Consider the following 7103-nt stretch of genomic DNA (forward strand, 5'->3'; position numbering starts at 1 on the left):
TTTTTTTTTTTTTTTTTTTTTGTAACTATTCAAGGAGCTTGTTGAGTTCTGCAAAAGTTTCTGCTAAATGCATTTGTGTTTAAATCTTCAATCCAGTTAAAATTGAATTATTTGAAGTTATTAGTTTTAATATGGCTTACTAATTTCTTGGTGGTTCTTCTTTCTCTTGCAATTTCCTTTTATCTTGCTTCTCCTTCAGTTATGTTTTTTTTTTTTTCTGTTCCAGTTTCAACAACTCACTAGTTAATTCCTCAAGAACCACCTCTAGGAGCTCCTCAATGTCATTCTCATTCACACCAGATGAGTTAAAAAAAAAAGTTATTTGCCCTCTCAACCACAGATTTTGATTTTATAATCTCCTCATCCTTGATGAATCCTCTGAAGTTGGGAGCAAATCTTTTAAATGTCTTCTTCCAGATGTCATTTATATGCCATTTATACAATTTTTGGTGCCATGATGCCAAGAAACATTATTGATACAGTCATAGATGTTATGATTCTTCTAGAATTTCATCAGTTTCTTCCTCACTTGCAGCAACCTACTGAACAAAGATCCTGTTCTTACAGACTGCTTAAAATCTTCTTGATACATTGGATCAAAGAGGTGATGTTTACAGAGACAAACTCCATTTTGGTCTCCAGATGAAGATCACTAATACAAGGAAGATATGTAAGAACATTACCAACAAGAAGCCAAAACTTGAAATCATTATTAAAGATTTATATTATAATGTGATTATAATTATTACATTATTCTCTAAGCAGTGCTTCTCCATTTTGCTGATATGGCAATTTATTAGAAGTTTCTCCATATATGATATGAGTCCTTCTCAAATTTTTGTTTGTCTTATTTCTTTCAATGAAGCAGAATTTCATCTGGATACCCATAGGTCAAGAAGCACCAATGTTAATACATGATCAGTTTATATGAGAAAGGAAAATAAATTTTTTCAATGTTTAATTGAATTTGTTAACACTTTGTCCTTGTTCTACATAATATAGTTATGGCTATAGGTATAGTGATATTGATGAGTACACTAGCACATAGGTGTTTTGGGAGAGTAACATCTATCATCTCCCAAGTTACATCCATCAATATGACTATACCTCCCACAATGTGGCACATATCAAACAACTGTCTCAACAAGAGTGCCTTGAAAGAGGAGAACACTTTGTGGAGTAACCTCTCCAGGGACAAAAAAGTACAGCTGTACTCCTTTCAACTAATGGAGAGCTTTGCTGAGATGACCAGAGGCACCAATGAGCAGAAGACAGTTGTGACCATAGCTATATTCTTCATAGGCTTCACTGTCCTCTTTTGATCTGGAGAAACACCACATGTGTGGCTCTCTCCCACACATCTTTATGGTTATTGACTAACTGATGAGCAATAACCATCACTGATTTTCCATCTTCATACTCCTTAATCACTTTTAATTTTGTTTCCAGATCAATCAGTCCATGTGGACTCTCACTGGCAACATTAACAGTGGATCTCATACACTTAAGGGCCATTTTGAACAAAACAACATGAGGTTAAATCAAGCACAAGAGAAAAATTATGCCATCAACAAGTGCTGTAAACATGAGAGGCATGAGACTGCGGCCAGTATAATATGGCATGTTGTTTTACAGTAAATATTTCTTAATATATAGAAAGAGTACACTGTAGAATAATGATTCAAAGTAGAACAAATATATCAAATAATAATATAAAAATTTATTATCAATATCCAATATTTTGCACTGTGATTAACTGTGCCTGCTATCTTTTATGACTGGCAGAGCAAGTGTGCTTAACCACCATGATGTTGGGATGGCTTATGATGTCACTAGAGAATAGGAATCACTCAATTCTGTTAGGATCCTATGGGACTACTGTGTTATATAAGGCTCATTTCCATCTTTCACCAAAAGTGTCATTATATAGCACAAACTGCATTTGCTTAATATGGACTCTTCCCTGGATATATTGTGCCTGGACTCTGTAGTTACATATTTACTGTTTAATTTGTGTGTGTGTGCGTGTGTGTGTGTGTGTGTATGTATGTGTGTGTGTGTGTGTATAATGTTGGGAATCAAACCTAGAGCCTTGCATAATTTTTTACTTTTAATAGTGTCTTCTGATGTACTGAATTTCTGAGTTTCAATAGAGTTCAATTAAACATTGAAAAAATTTATTTTCCTTTCTCATATAAACTGATCATGTATTAACATTGGTGCTTCTTGACCCATGGGTATCCAGTAAATACGCTGAGTAGTATGAAGGGACAGATCCATGAGAAGTATGCTCATACTTCTTCCACTCACTCTTGTTTGTAATCCTATCTGGAAGAGAATTCCTGGATGAGGCGGATCTTCATGTGGAGCATTGTCATGGTTTGCACACCTACTCTTCTGCAAAGATGTGTGCAAGGGGGGCATATACATGACACTTTTTCCATATCAGAAGAGGACAGCGAAGCTCATGAACAATATGGCTATGGCTACAACTGTTGAATATTCATTGGTGCCCTTGTTCATCCTAGCAAAGCTCTCCTTGAACTGAATGTCAGACAGCTTGATGTTTTTCCTTCTTGGAAAATGTTATAGTTTAGATGTGGTGTCCCCCAAAAGCTCACATGTGAGACTATGCAAGAAGGTTCAGAGAAGAAATGATTGGGTCATACTCTTAACCTACTCAGTGAATTGATCCCTGATGGGGATCAGGAATCTGCTGGTAACTGGAGGCAGGTGGGGTGTGGCTAGAGGAAGAGGTGTATTGGGGGCGTGGCTATGGCTATGGGTTATATATATTTGTATCTGGCAAGTTGAGACCTCTCTTTCTGCTTCCTGATAATCATGTGAGCTGCTTCCTTCTGCCACGATGTTCAGCTTCACCTCGAGACCCAAGGAATGGAGCCTACTGTCTACGGATGGAAACCTCTGAAACTGTAAGCCCTTAAATAAACTTTTCCTCCTTTACAATTGTTTTGGTAGGACTTTTGATCACAGCAGCAAAAAACTGACTAAAGCAGAGAGGTTTCCCCAGATGGTATTCTGTTTTAAGGCCTTCTTGTTGACAGTCACATGCTTGATATGGGCTGTGTTGCTCCAGAAATAGTGATATTGATGGGCACAACTTGGAGTATAGGTCTCACTCTTCCCAGTCCTCCCATATGCTGGTGTATATACCAAGGTGGGACTTACTCACTGGCTAATAGAGTTAAATATCTGGGTAGGCAACACCCCATTCCTAGCCTCTGCTCTGGATCAGAAGAGAGTGAGTACAGCCACACCCCAAAGCAACATGGTGTTGAAAACTGTCCTTTATTATTACTCGTCTTTTTTTTTTTTTGCTTTGTTTTGTTTTAAGCCAGAAATTGAACACAGGGGCTCTCTACACTGAGCAACATCCCTAGTCATTTTTATTTTTTAGATGATGCATTTTATTTTTTTTCCTTTTCTGTGTGTTATGGTATATAGATATTATGGTTTGGAATGTGAGTTATACTCTGAAATATCACATACGAGATGATGTAATAAAGTTCAGAGAAGAAATGCCTGGGTTATGAGACCCTTAACACAATCAGTGAATTAATCACCTGGTAGGATTGAGTAGTAGCTGAAGGTAGGTGGGGTGTGGCTGGAGGAGGTGGGGCATTGAGGGTGTGGCTTTGGGGTATATATTTGTAACTGTCCAGTGGAGGGGAGATCTCTCTCTCTCTCTCTCTCCCCAGTCTGATCATCATGTGAGCCTCTTCTCTAAAGTGCACTCTTCACCATGATGTTCTTCCTCACCTTTAGCCTCGAAGAAGGGAGCCTGCAGTCTATGGATTGAGACCTCTGAAACTGTGAGCCCCCAAATAAATTTTTTGTCCTCTACTCTTGTGCTGGTCAGGTCTTTTAGTCACAGCAAAGAAAAAGCTCACCAAAACAACAAAATAACAATTAATTCTTGAACATTGATTTTGTATCCAGTACCTTCTATAATTTAAAGGTTATTCTGGATTTTCTAAATAAATAAATATGAATTCTATGAATAAGGATATTTTATGTTTTTCTTTACAAACTTTATATCTTTCATTTATTACTCATTTCATTCACTAGGGCCTCCCATATAATGTTTACTGGAGTTGTGAGAGAAAGCATACATACTCATTCTTAATTTGAAGGAGATTCAGTATTTCACTATTGAGCAGGATACTTACTATAGATTTTTTTTAAATATTGTTATATTTAGAATATTCTTTTTCATTCTTGACTTACTTAGACATATTATAATAAATAGATGTTAAATTTTATGCAATATTTTTGTTGATTTATTGTGACAATCATAGGCAATTTCTCTCATTTTAATGTGGTAAGTTGCATTGTTTTCTAACGTTAACCACAGGTGCATTCCAGGGATAAACATTAATTACCTATGATATGCTATACATACATCACTGAATTACTTTTTCCTTAAAAATTCTTTCAATTTCTGGTTAAAAGATTTTGTGCTGTGTTTATTAAGAAGTTGAGTCTGTAATTTTCCTTTATTTGTACTGTCCTGGTTAGGTCTTGGAACCAAGTTTTGTAATTCCCGTAAAAAGAATTATGAAGTGTCCTTATTTTGCTATTCACTAGAAGAGTTTAAGAGCTGTGCTATTTCTTTCTTACCATCCTGGAATAAATCCACTGGTGAAGCCAAGTGAGCCTGAATTTCTCTTTTTTATTATTATTAATAAGGATCTTAGAATTGGATTCCATATCTTTAGGATATATGAGATTATTCAGAAATTTTATCTCATTTACCATCTTGAAAAAGTTATTGCTTTTTGGTGAGAATGTCATCTATCTTATATAAAATTATCAACTTTGTCTTTATCAAGTAGAATCTACATGTAAAGTTTGCTTTTCATTTGTGATATTTGTAATTTGTAGTTTCTTTCTGTTTTTAGGAATGAATCTTGCTAAAAGCTTTATCAAATTTTCTCATCTATTTAAAAAACATTTTGGCTTTATTTTCAATCTTCACTGTGCATCTATGTGTATCATTAAATTATTTTATAATTTTTGTTATTTCTTTCTTTCAATTTCTTGAGATACGATTTTTTTCAAGTATCTTAAACACTGAAAGTAGAAGTACTGCTTTTCAGATTCTCTTTATCTTCAATATATGTATTTAAGGCCAAAATATTTTTAAAATATCTCTTTAACTCTATTCCATAAATTTTGATATATGGTATCTTTATCATTTCCTCTTTTTAAAAACATATTATAATTTCCATTTTTAATCTTTTTTATCCATAGTTTATTTACAAATATATTTTTAATTGGCAGGCATGTGGAGTTTTTCTCTTCAGATTTGTTATTAATTTCTAGTTTACTCCAGTATGATAAAAAGACATAATCTAAAAATACTAAATCTTTTGAGATTTATTTAGCTTTTTTTGGCTCCAGCTAATTATATCTTTTGATAAATGTTTCTTGTATCTTGGGAAAATATGAATTATATTACTATTAGATACAGTGTTCTATCTAGGTTAAATAAGTAAAGATTGTGAACTATGTTTCTCAAATTTACATATCTGAGCTAATGTTTTCTTTTCTACTAACTTCTGAGATAGGTATGTTAAAATCTCTCATTATAATGAGTGGATGTGTAATTTTTTTTCTTTCAATTTTGATAATAATTTTGATTCACAAGTTTTGAGGCTATATTTTTGTGGGCATATAGATTTAGGATTGTGATGTCTTCCTGTTAAGATGATGATTTATAAAAGGTCTCTATATTATCAACTCTGGATCATTTATTGCCTTCCAGTTTACTTTCTTTGCTAATAGTTGTCAATAACTATAAATGATTTGATATTTTGGTCTTCTTGCAAACTAAGTTAACCTGCCACCATTTCATGGATGATGGCAGAAGACACAAAATTCCTGACTCAGAAATAATAACAAAAAAAAACCCTTTTACTCACAGCCATGGTAGTAACCACAGTGTCAGAATTTTATTCTTTGGAATCCCAGTTCTCACAGGGTATTGAAATCCACTGGATACCATTGGAATTTTATCTTACCCAAATTACTAGGGAAACCTCTATGAATCAAGGGCCCAATTGAGCTAGTTACTTCACTTCGTGAAAGGGGTAGGTTTATTTTTCTCCTCTTATATTTCGCTGAGTTTCTGAATGCTTTTATTCAGTTCTGAAAATTTTCCTTGCTCTGCAGACTTTTTATTTCTCCTTATTCAATTTTTCTGTTGATTTCCATGTTTCAACCCTGCCTCATACAATTTACGATGTCTCCAATTCCAGAGCCTTGTGGGGACGATGCAGTGTTGGTTGACTTGCTTTTCACTGAAATTACCCTGTGGAGACACTTGGTTTCCTTCTTCTTAATTCTTCTAAAGTCTGTGTTTTCTACTTAAAAAATGTTTGCATGCATTTATTCACTGTTTCACTCTCTTTGTTTATTTTATTTTTCTTTACTATTTTTTTATAAATTTTTAAGAAGAGATCATACATAAATCATGCATTTGTTTCATCATGTGTAAACTGAATTCTCTATCCCAATATTTTCTCTTTTTTCTATTTTTATTTGGCTTTAGATATATCTGTAATAATAATAAGCTCAGATTGAACATGTCTGTAATTTAGATTAATTTAGAAAATTCCTATTATTTATTGTTCACATTTGTTAGTAATATTTGGAACTGGTTGTACTTCTTAAGTGTTGGATGATTTGTTATTTTGTATTTCAGTTTGCATTTATCTTCAATATGTAGGGGAGAACTAGAAGCCACATGCAAGGTTAAAGTTTACATTATTTCAGGGAGAATGGTGGACAGGATGTGCAGCTAGATCACTGTTTTGTCTGTCTTCCCCAAACTCTCACAATGACTACTTATCCTCACAGCAAGGTATTCCTTTCCCTACTATTTGTCCTTGGGATTATGGAATAGTGAAGGATCTCTGTTTTCTTCAATTCAATTATTCTAGTTCTTAACCCTACTTACGTTTGAGGAGCTCCTTTTGTTCTGAGAATCTATCATTGCTGGTCATGCTCAAATTGGCAATAACCTTCGGTGGCAGTGCTGTAAGGTAGCATACCTTGTGCCCAACTTTGCAGGTCACACT

The 7103-nt window shown here is 34.2% G+C and overlaps 1 long non-coding RNA gene across 1 annotated transcript in view; it reads left to right on the forward strand.

The window, feature by feature from the left end:
* Positions 1 to 2694, forward strand: part of LOC125610572 — a 265267-nt gene extending 262573 nt beyond the window's left edge. Inside the window, exon 8 of the long non-coding RNA XR_007340574.1 lies at positions 536 to 2694. This is a non-coding gene — a long non-coding RNA (uncharacterized LOC125610572). The remainder of the gene's footprint in view (positions 1 to 535) is intronic.
* The last annotated feature ends 4409 nt before the right edge of the window (positions 2695 to 7103 follow it).

Source organism: Marmota marmota, unplaced genomic scaffold, assembly GCF_001458135.2.
Source record: "Marmota marmota marmota unplaced genomic scaffold, marMar, whole genome shotgun sequence".
NCBI classification, from domain to species: domain Eukaryota; kingdom Metazoa; phylum Chordata; class Mammalia; order Rodentia; family Sciuridae; genus Marmota; species Marmota marmota.